At 56.6% G+C, this 15,000-nt stretch overlaps 1 long non-coding RNA gene across 1 annotated transcript; it reads left to right on the top strand.

Moving 5' to 3' along the window:
• Positions 1–3,499: 3,499 nt before the first annotated feature.
• Positions 3,500–3,859, top strand: LOC123625133. The gene is made up of 2 exons (XR_006730409.1): positions 3,500–3,536; positions 3,805–3,859. It is a non-coding gene; the product is annotated as an uncharacterized LOC123625133 (long non-coding RNA).
• The last annotated feature ends 11,141 nt before the right edge of the window (positions 3,860–15,000 follow it).

Here is a 15,000-nt window from a genome sequence, read left to right as displayed (position 1 = left end):
GCACCCGACCCCCCCACCCACCCCCGTGCCACGGGAGTTCGTTCTCATGGCGGAGCCATCACGTGTTGTAGGTGCCTAGGCAGACCGTGCCCTGACCCCGAGGAGGTACAGAATCGCCTATAGCCTCGGGGGGGGGGGGGGGGAACAAGATGTGTCCGTGTCTAAGGCGACGTCCTGTCGGTCACGAAGACGTCTGCAAAGACTAGTATCTGCCAGGCATTGAGCCACATGACATGGGACGCGGGCGTGTTCCTTCACTTAGGTGGTGGCGTGTGTTGGTACTCGCAGAGGATAATAAACCCACTCGCGGGCCGGCTGCGACCCTCCCCCCCCCCCCCGTGTCTCTTCCTCTATCCACTGAAGGAAAAAACCGCAACAAAAGGTAGAAGACCACAGGGTGGGGAGAGAGCCCGTCGCTCTCCCTACGTGACCGTCCGGAGCGCTCGTTCAGATGGGAGGAGGTGTGTGTTTCATTGATTTGGGTGCCGTCTTTTCTCTGCAGCTGTGTCAGAAGACAGCGATCTTCGGATTTTCACTCCACCGAGTGAATACCCTTTTGAAGAGAATGTCTACGGGAAGCCTACGGTTCCCCCGCGTGGGTGGCCCTCCTCTAGAAATGAAGCTCGCTTCTTGAACGGAGGGGATCTGTGTACGCCATCATTCTTTCGGGACGATTTCTCAGACGCTAGCTTCGGACCGCCACATAGATCGTCCCCGACGTTGCCTCAAGGGTCCCCACCGACCGTCCCCAGCCTGCCCACTCAAGGGAGCCGGGCCCCTTCTGATCTGTCCGCCCGCCGTGAAGCTCCCTCCCGAGGGTCCGAAAGCCCACCTGTTTCCCAGTTCGGTTGAATGATGCAGCACCCGGGCGGGGCACTGGCACCCAGTGACTCCGTTCTGAGTCTGTGCGCTCTGGGGTGCGGGTGCGGGTGCGGGGGTGGGGGGGAGCGGAAGGGGAAGACGGTGGCGGTGGGGGGGGGGGAGTTCCATCTCGACAGGTGGCCTCCTACCGACTGACTCTATGGGACGGACCGTTCCCACTCGGGACCGTGTACCTTCTCGGCCTAGGCACATCCCGGCTCTTAAAGCCACTCTCGGGGACACTCTCCCACGTACACGTAGATGGCCTGCACGAGTGAGTGCTCTTCCTTTCTCGAAACATTGGAAATCTGTCCGCCATTTTACCTGACCTGACGGTGTGTGATAAAGGAGCATAGAACCCTCAGCCACCCTCCGCCTTCCCGCTGCCACGAGAGACGGTGCGGAGCGTGAGAGTCTATCCCCGGCTCTCCCTCGACTCTCCGTGTCCACCGGAACGTGGCCCGACTGCAGTGACACCAGCTATGTTAAGTCGGTCTCTGGGTAGGGAAAGAACGTCACCGGATAGGCCCCATCGATCGCTTATCTGTTCTGATAGTTTTGTGGCAGCCGTTTCTTGCCCCTTTCTTTTCTTTTTCTGTCTCTCGCCCTCGCCCCCGCCCCCGCCCCCACCCCCAAATTCTTTCTAAGAAGACATTTAGGATGTCAGATTCTGGCCACGTGCCCCCCTGGGCACAGGGGGCCAGCAGAGACAAAGGTCTTTGGTACCAAGTGTTCATTCCACAGTGACAGATATTGCCACGCTTGTACTGACCGGGCCTTGAGATCGTGAGTGGGTCAACTCTGAAACTCCCTGTACTCTACTTCTCTCTCGGGTAGGTCCCTGTCCCAACCCTCCGGCTTCTAGCACACACCCAGTGTCACTCTCTCCTCTCGGGATAAAGTTCCAAGTTCCAGATGATCCGATCCGCTCCAAGGAGGAAGGGGAGCTGGCCGGGCCGCCCACTGTGCGCCCCACCCCCACCCCTCCCCACCCCCGTCATAGGGTCCCTTCTTTTCAGGCTGACACTGGCACCGGTTGTCGGGTGTCACCTAGCGGCCACTTTGATCAGCCATCGGGATCGGGATCGGGGAAAGTCAGGTGACGTTGGGAGTTTAAGAGCTGACTCCCCGGGCGGGGGTGGGGGTGGGGTGGGGGTTTTGTGTGGTGTGTGTGTGTGTGTGTGTGTGTGTGTGTGTGTGTGTGTGTGTGTGGGTGGGTGGAGGGCGGGGCGTGGTTCGGATCAGCCGCGGGGAGTAGAGCACGGTCCGGTCCCACTCTCTTCTTCCTGGGCCCGCAGCTCTGGGCCCCGCCCGAGGCAGCCCTAGCCTCTGGCGGGTCTCCGCCCACCCGCCCTGTTGTCTGCGGGAGGCGCCCCTCCTCCCGCTCCCTCCCTCCTCCCGGGACCATAGGCCTCTGCCCGTAGTTCTTTTGTTGTTGTTGTTGTTGTTGTTGTTGTTGTTTGCCCTTTTGTTTGTTTCCGTTTTATCTTGTTTTTTAGGCTTACTGAATATCATCTCGGATAAAAATTTAAAGCACAGAATGCCTCGTATTATATAACAAGATGTAGCTTTTTATCCTACGCCGAGAGCGATGCATTTTTCTCTTCGGGTCCATTTTCCCGTCCTGGGAGAAATACGAAGTTGCTCGTGATACTTCCCCATCATCTTCCGGTTTCCCCGACTCAGAAACACTGTCAACACGACGTATTCGATGGTATATCTCTGCGTGTGCACGTGGGCGCCCTTACCTATTTCTTTTCGGCATCGGGCTCCTATCTTTTGGTACCTAGGGGGGAAAAAAGAAGAAACCAAAAAAGGACGGAAAGATGTTCTGTCCTTTTACCCTCTCCTCCCCCCCCCCCCCCACCAACTTTTGGGAACTCGTCGTCTGGCCTACGTCCCCAAGGCAGGTTAAATCTTTTCTTAAAACTCCCAAGTGGTCCCCTGCCCCCCAGGTGGGCGGCCGGCAGAGTTCACAGAGTTCACAGGCTTTGTTTTTGGCAGAGCCTGGACGATTGAAATCATTAACCGCAATCGTTGCTAAAGCTGAGGACCACAGGCTCCCACCCACCCACCCCCCCGCGCGCCCTTTAAAAGCTCTCTATTTCTGCCTAGCCCTATGTTCGGGAAATCTGGGGGCTTGAGATGGGAAGGTCTACCTTATTTCCTCCTTTACCGGCAAAATAGACTCTCTCTTTCCTTCCTCGTCACACAGCTTGTCCTCCTTATTTGGCCTCGTGGGCAAGTGGCCCAGCTTTCGGTAACACCGAGACTTCTAAGCTGTCTTATCGGTCTTGTTTTGTTTTTACTTTCTTTCCTCTTTTCTTTTTTCTTTTTTTTCTTTTCCTTTTTTTTTTTTTTTTTTTTGAGACAGGATTCCTTTCACTCTGTCCTCTCCCAGCCAGGCCGCCTTGGCCTGATTGTAGCTCACGGCAAGCTCCAAATCCAGGGCTCAAGTGATCCTCTCTGCCTCGGCCTTCTGAGTAGCTGGGACTCTAGGCAAATGCTGTGCTGCCACACCCGGCATAATTTTTCTTTTTTTATATTTTCTTGGTAGAGACGAGGTCTCATCGTGTTACCCAGGCTGGTCTCCGGCTGCTGGGCTCAAGTCACGCTCCCGTCTCTGCCTCCCAAGTTGCCTGGGGTCACAGGCATGAGCCACCGTGGCCAGCCAGGTTATTGAAAGGCGATCACTTTGCTATCCTGATACGAAACCCCAAATGTGCGAGTGTGAGGCACCAGACGGAGGGGAGTCCCCGCACCACATTGTCACGGCCGTTGAGGGTGGCTCACGAAAAAGCTGGGATGGGGGTACACGGTAGTGATCAAGGGGATACATTCTAGTGGGATAGCAGAAATATAGAATGTCCTGAAAAACACCAAGTGTCAGAATGCCACAGCAGTCAACGGCTCACAAACTTCCGTTCCCTTGTGTCATGGTAGGCGGCTTACTTTTCTCCTACTCCCTCGGTATGAGTAAAGCCTGACATGGAAAATGTCTACGTCTCATCCAAATCCGTCAAGACGATGGAAGGGGGAACTGGGAGAGGAACAAAGAGAAAACAAGGAAGAAGCAAAACAAGGGAGAAGGGGGACGAGGAGGAGCAGGAGGAAACTGCCTCCCCTGCCCCCGTGCTACCCAACGATACGTGAAGAATGGCCTCTTCCCTCCTCTCCCACCCTGTAACTATGCCTGGAGGTGTACCCTACGGCTACGGTCCTAAAAGAATGTACGACTACTTATAATAGTGGAAGAAACGCGGTCTGATAGGTTTTTGTGCAGTGGGACACCTACCCGGCCAGGGCACTCGCGGTGAATGGAGCTCGCAGGGCGGGCGGGAGGTCGCTCTGGGTGAGTCTGTGAGTTAGCGGTGAGTGGTGAGTGAATGTGAAGGCCTAGGACGTTACCGTAGCTTTTTATAAACCCCGGACGCTTAGGCCACACACGACATTTACCTTCAGAAATTTCTTTCTTCAGTCATACATTAACCTTAGCTTACTGTAAGTGTTTTCACTTCATAAACTTTCCCACGTTGTTTTTTTTTTTTTTTTCCTTTTCCTTTTCCTTTTCTTTCCTTTCCTTTTTTTTTTTTTTTTTTTTCTTTTTTAACCTTTTGGACTCTTTTGTAACACCACGACTTAAAACACAAACACATTGCACTGTCGTACACAGATGTCTTCTTTCTTTCTTTCTTTTTTTTTTTTTTTGAGACAGAGTCTCACTTTATTGCCCGGGCTAGAGTGAGTGCCGTGGCGTCAGCCTAGCTAGCTCACAGCAACCTCACACTCCTGGGCTTAAGCGATCCTACTGCCTCAGCCTCCCGAGTAGCTGGGACTACAGACATGCGCCACCATGCCCGGCTAATTTTTATGTATATATATTTTCAGTTGGCCAGATAATTTCTTTCTATTTTTAGTAGAGACGGGGTCTCGCTCTTGCTCAGGCTGGTCTCGAACTCCTGAGCTCAAACGATCCTCCCGCCTCGGCCTCCCAGAGTGCTAGGATGACAGGCGTGAGCCACCGCGCCCGGCCTGGATGTCTTCTTTCTTTGTGTCCTTATTTATTCTGTAAGGTTTTTCCTACTTTTAAAGCTTTCATCGTTCTATGCACTTTTCAAAACAAACAAACAAACAAACAAACAAACAAACAAACAAATAAATAAATAAATAAATAAATAAATAAAAACTAAAACGGAGGCGGGGGAGGAGGGAGAGGGAGGGAGAGAAATAACACACACATGGATACGTTTCCCAACTCAACCGAGGAAGGGGGCCGAGTCAAGGTTCTCAGGGAGCCACCGGTGACGAAATGGTCAGGCTCAGAATCAGCACGGCAGAGTGGCTGCAGACCCAGGGGGCCTGGACCGGCTACCTGGATGACACTCCGTTTCCGGTAACTCGGGGAGTCATAGATCCCCTTGTGCCTCAGCCTCTTCATCTGCAAATGGGGAAATAATGGTGCCTACCCCACAGGGATATGGTGCAGAGTGAAAAAGCGAATGCAGGCAAAGCACACAGAAGCTCGCGTGGCAAGCGGTAAGCCTGTCATCGTGGTCACAGTCGTTGTTATAGGATCATCTTCCTACGTCCTTGTCTTTTAAAGATTAGTAGAACCTCCCAGAAGATGAGAATAGGCTCCTCCTGAGCAAGTCTCGGCTGTAAAGCCACAGGCATGTTGAGCATGAGGCACAGAAGGCAGAATAAAAACCTGATCCCGGAACATTATGTTCCTGCAGGACATGAAATCACCGAAGGTATGGGAAATCCTACCTTACATCGGTTTTACTGGAACACCTAGGATGGCGGACGCACACGGATGCCCGCGCACGCGCACCCCAAACCTTTTGAGCCTCACAAAACAGTGTAACCCGGGAACACACTATGATGCTCATTAGCGATATATTTGGGCCCCGGTTACTCGTCACTCTGAGCCTGCCTCCTCCTTATCTGTCCAAGGAGAACACTGTTTGTCACAATTATCCTCACCCTACCTAACGCTTCTGGTAAAATTTAAGTGAGAGAACACCCGCTGGACAGAAAAATCTATGTTATCTCCCAATTTTTCTTCCTCCTGATTTCTATCTGAATCTGTGAGCTCGCTTTGGTTCACTTCGGTTTTTCAAGAGGCTCCGGTTACCTTCTCTCCCACCTATATCGGATTGGGTCTGATGGAAGAAAGAAGGAAAAAAAAAAAAAAAAAAAAAAAAAAACATAGTAAAGAAAGCAGAGCAACGTTTGTTTCTGAAGCAACCGATCAAACATTGCTGATGAGCCGGTATTTTCTATTTCAGTAAACCAAGGAGGCCTATTGTCATGAGGCTGTGAGGGGCCCGGGTAAGTTTGGATGATTATCCCTAAAGGAGACAAAGCAGACAGACTAGGGCACGTGTGATTTTAGCAAAGAGAATAAACGGTGACCTCTTTGCCGAGTTGGGCCTTAGCAGACCAAAGGGAAATAAAGGTGTAATAGGACGCTCAATTTTTACTCTGGACACAGATGTCGGGCCCTGAACTGAGAACACTGGGTTTTTTTTACCCTCCTTGATATTCACATAGGCTTAGAGGATGCCGGGGGTGGGGTGGGGGGTGGGGGGGAAGAATACCGAGCCTGTAAGTTATCCCTAAAACTCGGATTTTATGTTCCCTTGCCTTTTCATAACTGAGCGACACACAACATTAAAGAATGGACACAGGCCGGGCGCGTTGCCTCAGGCAGGCCTGTAAACCTAGCACTCTGGGAGGCCGAGGTGGGAGGATCGCTCAAGGTCAGGAGTTCGAGACCAGCCCGAGCAAGAGTGAGACACCCCCCCCCCCCCATCTCTACTAAAAATATAGGAGGAAATTAGTCAGACAACTAAAAATAGATAGGAAAAAATAGCCGGGCATGGTGGCGCATGCCTGTAGTCCCAGCTCCTCGGGAGGCTGAGGCAGGAGGATCGACTGAGCCCAGGAGTCTGAGGTTGCTGTGAGGTAGGCTGACACCACGGCACTCACTGTAGCCCGGGCAACAGAGTGAGACTCTGTCTCGGGGAAAAAAAAAAAAAAAAAAAAAAAAAGAATGGACACAGACTTCCACAGGTTTGTATGTGGCCCCTTTTACTTATTAACGCTACAGGACCTTAATTATTTGTGCTCTGAATCTGATATTCAAATTATCCTTGTGGCCAACCCGTTTGCACAGTAGATGATAGGGAAAGAGATAAGAGTTCACCGCCTGAATAGATGACAAGCAATGGGGAGTACTGGTGAAATTACAAGTGGCCTATGTGTACCCACTGAAAATCCCAATTAGCCCCTACCATGAGTTCAAAGAAGAGATCTAAATTTCTGACCCCGTGACCCTAAAAGATATTTCCTCCCAGGGTGTCACAGAGAAAAATAAAACTCCATCCTAGCACTTTGGGAAGCCTAGGCGAAAGGCTCGCTTGAGGCCAGGAGTCTGAAGTTGCAGTGAGCAACGATGATGCTACTGCACTTTAGTGTGGGAAACAGAGTGAGAGCCTGTCAAAAGAAAAAAAGAAAAAAAAGAAGGAAAAATTGCCGTGAGAGCCCTGGTTATGATACGGCAATAAGCGCTAGCTCTTGGAAGGTGTAAAACAGATTCACGGTGGCTTACGCCAATTTGGGATGTACGAAGACAAGCTTGAGCACCACCGCCAACCAAAATTACCAATGAATACCTGGCTAGCGATCGGGATCAGACATACTATAAAAGAAAAAGCTCCCACGGCTAAAATAATGTGAACACGATGGACTCGTCGATGGAAAAGAACCCCGAATCACTGCACTGCAAAATAATTTAGAGAGTTTTATTCCGAGCCCAACGTCCGTGATCGTGGCCCAGAGAGCTACACCCAAGAAGCCTCGAGCGAGCGGACCCGTGGCGGCGGGGCGGGTTACGGTTTGGCTTCCTACATTTTAGGGAGACAGGAATTACATGTAAAAATCACAAATCGATACACGGAAGGGGTACATCGGTCTGGCCTCCAAAGGCAGGACATCTGGCAGTTGGGGAGGGGGGGGGCGCGGTGTTTACGGGTTTGCAGCTGGGTTTAAAGATTCTTTGATTTGCAATCGATGACATAAATGAACCTCTGCCTAAAGGCTTTGCATCACGTTTTCAGTTAAGACAAGGATGTCTGCTAATCACAGACAAGCCACTGGGACAGTTTACCCCAAACTCAAGTGCTCTGTAGTTCAGTAAACGGTTGGCCTGCTAGATATGCATGCGTTAAGCTTGGTCTTGCCCGGCCTTAGGCCCGTCGGGCATTCAGTATCTCATTGTGACAAAAACTGACTCCATCAGGGAGGGGTGTCTGACCTCCCCTGTCCTTGAGGGCAGCAGCTCAGGTTTAAAGGTTTTTCTAGGGTTCCCTGGGCCAACCACGGGACGGGTCTGACGCAGGCGGTGGCGGGCGGAGGGCGGCTTAAGATTTTATTTTAGTTCATACACTCCAGAAATGGTGTTTCCCTGGGAAAGATACACGAGTTCACGAACAGCTTTCCTTCGGTTGGTCCGGCCCCTCCCTGAGGTCGTCTCCCTGCCCCCACTCCTCCCCTCCCCTGGGGCCGGAGCCCGGGCGGAAAGGCCCAAGAGGAGAGGCGCGTGGGGGAGGTGCCGCTCCCAGAACGAGACTCGTCTCGGCCCCACGTCACCCAGCCACCGCGACCGCTTCGCCCGAGGAGGTGCCCAGCCAGTCGTGCTTCTGCCCCCTCGAGATTGCCTGCGGCCTGGGGGCGGGGAACGAGCTCCCGGCCCAAGAGGAAACCCCCTAGCCCGGCCGGCCGCACAGGTGGCCGTGCCCCCGGCGGGGCCCTTCCGCCGTTTGCCACGCCCCCCCCCCCGCCCCCGCCCCGACTCAACGCGCTGACTGCGCGTGCGCGTGCGCGTGCGCGTTCGCACGTAGCCGCCTCGGACTTCTCGCGGGCGGAACCGCTTTCAGCCGCGACCCCGCCCCGCGAGCTGCCGCTTCCCGGCCTGCCTCGGGGCCGCGGCCCGGCGCACGGGGGAGGGGAGGGAGCGTAGGTCGGTCACTTGGGGGCGGGGTGGGCGCTAAAGAAATCAGTCCCCCTCCGTCTCCTGCGTCAGCCAAAGCCCCGAACCCTTGGAGAACTGCCACCGCCACTACCGTGGGGGGCTGGGTCCTCACTTTGTGTCCTCCTTGTGGCCCAGTCCGAGGGGGCTGGGCTGCCAAGCAGATCCTCTTGGGAAGGAGGCAGGAAGGGCCCAGGTCTGGACAGGGGTGGACTGGACCCCTCCACCCTGGGGTGTGGACTGGCTACCGAAAAGCTCAGCCGCTTGTCCACGAGGCCGAATAACGAGGACAAGCGGTATGAGGAGTAAGGAAAGAGAGAGTCTACTTTGCTGGCAGAGGAGGAAATAAATAGGGTAGAGCTTCTCAGTCTCAAACCCCCAAATTTCCTGAACATAGGCCTAGGCAGAAATACAGAGGTTTTAAAGGAGGGAGGGTTGGTTCTCAGCTTCAGGCAATTACTGCAGTTAACCGTTCTAATCGTCCCGTGGCCCCCCCCCCCCCCGTCTCTGCTGAGAAGAAAGCCTGTGGACTCCGTGGGCCGCCCACCCTGGGGGGCCACCTGGAGTTATAACCAAAGAGTTAACGTGCCTCAGGGATGCAGGCCAGGCTGTAAGTTCCCAAAAGCCTGGGGGAAGTTTTAAAAAGACGGAAAAGCTTTCTGCCCTCTTCCCCGCCCCGCCCCCCCCCCCACAAGGCCATTTTCTGTAGTGCAGACTCGGCACCCTCCCTCCCTCCCTCCCTCCCGTGCAGGCCTGTTTATCCTCAATCATCTGCGAGTTTCACGAGGAGGAGGAGGAGGAGGAGGAGGAGGAGGAGCAGCTCTCTCGCTCTCCCCACCCTCTTTCTTCCCTTAGGAAATCCTCAGCCCTGTTCCACACACTCAAGGTGGTGGGCCTGCTCCGGCCCCCTCCCCCCCACCCGCCGACGGAGTAGGTGTACAGACAGGAGCACACTTCACGGGGATGAAGGGTTGCGGTGGCCAAATGGGAGATGCGAGGCGGGGGGGGGGGGGGGGGGGAGTGGCTGGCCTTTGGCAAAGAGTGACTCGGAGTAGCCATCCAGGCTTGTCTGAAAAGTGGGACTGCGAGCCTGAGCGCGCCGACGAAGTCGATGGACACGGTCACTGCTGTGAGATGTCTCTTTTACCACGATGTAACACCAAAGCAAAGCCCTGTCCCGCTGGGTCGGAGAAGGCCTTGTGGGCAATTTAGAAAAGCCATGGCGTGGCCGTTCGGAATACTTCCTGCCTCTCCGGGAATCAAAAATTAGAAAGGACCGTGGGTTCTGTATCAACGTACCAAAGGCAGGGAGAATTTTAGCCTTTTAAAGCCTGCCCCGGCCCTATCTCAGCAGGGCAGTGGCACCCCAAGTTCCGTGACATTTCTGCACTCGGCGGCGTCTGACTTCTTCAGCCATCTGATGGGATGCCCCTGCCAGGTGGCCACTCACTCGCCCCTTCAGTTCAACCCTTGTACCAGGAAGTTTTGCCTTCTTCCTAACCACTGTGGGGGGACTGGGGGGTGACGTGTGTGTGTGTGTGTGTGTGTGTGTGTGTGTGTGTGTGTGTGTGTGTGTGTGGAGGGGGGGGAAACGGGGCAGACCCACAGGTGCAGCTTCTTGGTCATAATGGGCCCACGGCAGCGTGGGATTCCCCCCGGAAGGGAGGCAGGGTGGCACTACAGCACCGAAACCTGACGCGGGTGGCCACGCGGATGGGGGGGCGCCCGTTAGACGGGTGGCCGAGGCCAGGATGGCTCGGCCTCAGATGCAGCCACCGAGAGCCACCTGGGTCCCGGAGGGTCAGCCCGAGAAGCCCCGCAGCAAGAGGTCCCTCCGGCAGAGCAGACACTGAGTCTGTAAGTCAAGACAGCTGGGAGGCCTGGGAGTCAGAGGCCCTGGATCTCAGGTCCCGGGGTGGGGGCGGGGAGCAGTGCCGGGAGAGAGAGCCCGGGCTCCAGAGGCCGTGATGGGGCCCGGTGGGGCGGGCCGAGGAGGCCGAGGCCGGGTGTGGTATGGTCCGGGATGAGGGGGTTGGGGTGGCGGGCAGGGGGAAAGACCCCTTCACTCAGACGTGCCCTCAGAGGAAGGCAGAGGTGCGTTCTGCCTTCCTCCAGCTAGTGGAACGCTCGGCATTTCTTTCCTTCAGAGCTGGGTTGAACCGATAGGGCGTCTGTTATGGTACGGAGTGCGAGACAGGACCACCTAGAGACCGAATTGAGCCAAGTCATGAGTCTTTATTAGCTGACCGGCGACCACCCCCCTGCCCTGTTAGGGTGCGGGTACAGAGAATGGCCCTGAGCCGAAAAAAACCAGGAAGGTTTCATACTATCCTAAGCTACAGCTACGTGACTTTAGGCTACGTGCCTTTAGGCACGGCGGCGGTTGAAACAACATTATACCACCTACTCCACAGCTGTGGGGTCTGGGACCAGCCTCGGGCCCCGTTTCGGTGACAGTCTTTAAGTGAGCAGGTTTACAGAAACAGATAGCACCAATTAAGGAACGTTCTTTCAGGCGTTAAGCAAGCACAACGGGCAGCTGGAAAGTTTAAACACTTAGTTACAAGTTAGTTGCTTTGTTTTTATCTCTGCAAGGTACATATTTCCAGTTACAGACACAGGTCAAGCGGACGTCGGTCACCTAGCGAGCGAGCGTAAGTTTTCAAGTGGGCCTTTACAGCGTCCAGACGGGCCACAGTCCAGTTATTGTGCATTCTTTTTGACCACTTGGAAAGCTACTAGCACTGTCCGGGCCTCACTCACGCGGACTACAGAGTTATGACCCGGGGTGTGTGTGTGTGTGTGTGTGTGTGTGTGTGTGTGTGTGTGTGTGTGTGTGTGTGTGTGGTGCGTGTGTGTGTGTGTGTGCGTGTGTGTGTGTGTGTGTGTTTAGCTGTCCGTATAATTTTTTTTCTCTTTTTAGTAGAGACGGGAGTCTCGCTCTTGCTCAGGCTGGTCGCGAACTCCTGAGCTCAAACGATCCGCCCGCCTCGGCCTCCCAGAGTGCTAGGATTACAGGCGTGAGCCAGCGTGCCCGGCCGAGTCTTTCCTTCCTTCCTTCCTTCCTTCCTTCCTTCCTTCCTTCCTTCCTTCCTTCCTTCCTTCCTTCCTTCCATTTCTTTCCATTTTTCTTTCCTTTCTTCCTTGCTCCTGTTATCCTGTCTTTCTGTCTCTCTTTTTTCCATCTTTCTTCCCCCTTTCTGCTTTCCTACCTTCCTTCTTTCTCATTCTCTCCTTTCTCTCTCCTTCCTTCTTTCTGTCTTTCCGTTCTTCCTTCCTTCTTTCTCTCTGTGTCTTTCTCTGCTTTCTCTCTCTCTCTCTCTCTCTCTCTCTCTCTCTCCTTCCTTCTCTCTATCTTTTTCTCTTTCCCTCTTTCCGTATTCTTGTTTCTTTTTCTCTTTTAATTTCCTTTCTTTTTCTCTTCTTTTCTTTCTTTCCCTCTTTCTTTCTCCTTCCTTCCTTCCGTCCTCTCGTTCTCTTTCTTTCTGCCTGTCTTTTCTTTCCTTATTTCTTCTTTCCTTCTGTCTTTCTGTGTTTCCTATCGCCTTCCCTTCCTTCCTTTTCCTTTTCCTTTCTCCCCCCGCTTCCTGTCTTTTCTTATTCACTGTTTTCTTCTTTCTGACTTTCTCTCTCCGTTTCTCTGTCTCTTCTCTCTCTCTTCTTTTCCTTTCTCTCTTTCCCTCTTTCTGGGTCTGCCTGTCTGTCTCTCGGCTATGTCGTGGTCTGTGCAGAGACGGGTTTGGTGGACGATTTCGGTGGTCGGGTCGACCCATCCTTTCTTTGATCCCAGTGCTAGCCACGCTGGGGCCTGCCTAGCTTCCCCGATCAGGCGAGATCGGGCGCGTTCAGGGTGGTGTGGCCCTAGACTGACCCGTCCTCTGTCGATGGCTTCCGTGGGGAGTAGGGGGGACTGTGTTTGATGCCCTCGGGGGACCTTCTGGACTCTGAAATGATGGGCTCCGGAGGGTTGCCCCGTGATTTGCAGCAGACCTCTGGTGGCTGGCGCCGGTTGTGGTCGGGCTCCACCTGGCGGCCGCTTTTCTAGAAGGCTCTTGTCCTCTGAATCTTCGGTGCGGCAGGCAAAGCAGGGGACAGTCCCCGCTGTGACGGAGGCTGGGTTCCGGGAAGCAAGCAGCCTTCTCAGGGCCATCTGGCTCGTGCCGGGACGCCGGCTGGGACGTCTGTGAGGCGAAGCTTGGGCCCGCAGGGCTGTCGTAGGAGGACGTTGTCGCCGCGCTTCCGGGCTCAGCCGGCCAGGCGGCTGGCGGGGCTGGCGGGGCTGGCGGGGCTGCCCGGGCGGGTCGACCAGCACGCTGTGGCCGCTCTGGCAAGACCCTCCCCGCCCCGCGGGGACAGGAAGGAGACGGCGCACGTGGACGGGAGAGGAGGGTGTCCGGCGAACGGCCGCCGTCCCGTGCATGCCTGTCCCTCTCCCTCTCCCACGGCCTCGCCTTTCCTGCCGCTTTTCCCTGGGTCCCGCTCAAGAGGCAGGGACAGCCCTGTGAGTGGCACGGGTGGCTGGGTCCCTCGCGGGATCCCAGTCGTCCGTGGCTTCTTCCGAGTCCTACTCTGGGGGCACGGACCGGGCCCTGGGCGGCGCGGGTGGCCGGCGAGGGCGACCCCTGTCGGGCCGCAGCGGTCCCGTCCCGATGTTTTCTCCTCCATGAGTCCCCCCTGTGCTGGGGCCGGGGACCGGGGACCGGGCCCCGCCCGGGTGGCGCGGGTGGCCGGCGAGGGCGACCCCTGTCGGGCCGCGGCGGTCCCGTCCCGATGTTCTCTCCTCCACGAGTCCCCGTGCGGGGGCCGGGGTGGCGCGCGTGCCCGGCGAGGGCCTCCCCGACCCTCTACGCCACGGGGGGGGGGGGGGGGGAGTGGTCCGCGGGTCCTGGGGGTCGACCAGATGTCCCTGAGTGCCCCTCGTCTGCTGGCCCTGGGCACCTGCTGGGGACAGGTGGCCGTGTCGAGTGTCGTAGGGGCAGGCGTGGTCAAGTGGCTCGGTCCCCGCCACCCTGCACCGTGTTTTTGATCACCTCATATCGTCATCTTCCGCCGCCAGGTTAGTGCTGACACGCTGTCCTCCGGTGACTGTCGCCGGAGGGGTTGGGCCTCCGCACGGCGACAGGGTTCCGGGTTCCTGGTGACCCGGCGCCCTGCCGTGTTCCCTTTGAGCTCGACCGCCTGGGCCCGCGCGCCGGCTCTTAGGGCGTCGGAGTGTCCCGGCGGGGCTGCTCGCCCTCTTGGGTTGGTCTCTGGCCCCTCGAGGGACGGCGCCCCGGGGGGCGTTTGCGGCAATCCTCCCCCTTACCCAGCTGGCTTCTGTGCCGTTGCGTGTCAGGCGGTCTTCGTGTCTGGGTTGTCTGCCGCCCTCCTCCGGAGACGGGGGCCGGCGAGGCTGAAGCGGGCTCCTCTGATCGCTGTCCTCGCTGGCCTGACTGGCCTCCCCGACCCTTCCCCCGTCCTACGGGGCCTGATCGATGTGGTGACGTCGCGCTCTCCCGGGCCTTAAGCCGCGTGCCAGGCGAGGGACGGGCCCATTCGTGGTGAATGGGGGCCGCTCTTCTCGTTCTGCCCGCGGGCACCTAGCCTCTCCACCGCCCGCCTGTGGGCGGTGGGTGGGAGGCGCCGGGTGCGAGACTATCCGGCCCGCCCTCGCTCGCCCCGCCCTCGGCCTCCTGGCGTTGGGCGGGGGGGGTCGTGGGTCCTGTTGTGACGCAGCGGGCAGCCCTCGCTCGCCCTTTGTGGGCCGTTGCCTGGCCGGGGTCACCCCTCCCCGCGACGGATGGGGAGGGGCGTCCCGCCCGCCCGGTCGCGCGCGCCCCGTTTGGCGCGCGGCTGCTGGGTCTTGCGTGGCCCTTTTGCGGTGCCCCTGGAGCGCACCGGGCCGTTCCCCAAGGTGCCCGAAAAACCGAGTGGTGGTTGTCGTCCTCGTTCCCGGCGTCCCCCTCTGGTGGCCGCTGCAGCGTCCGCCGCGTTGGGTACGCTCCTCCCGAGCAGTTTGCTTGGGCTGATGAAGGGGGGGGTCGAGGCGGGTAAGCTGAAGAGGCATCCCCCCCTGCGCCGCGTGGGCGGGCGGGGGGGGTGTTTGTCTCGGCGTCCCCACGATG

This window comes from Lemur catta, chromosome 20 (genome assembly GCF_020740605.2).
Source record: "Lemur catta isolate mLemCat1 chromosome 20, mLemCat1.pri, whole genome shotgun sequence".
Lineage (NCBI taxonomy): Eukaryota > Metazoa > Chordata > Mammalia > Primates > Lemuridae > Lemur > Lemur catta.
This window is presented reverse-complemented; position numbering and strand designations above follow the sequence as displayed.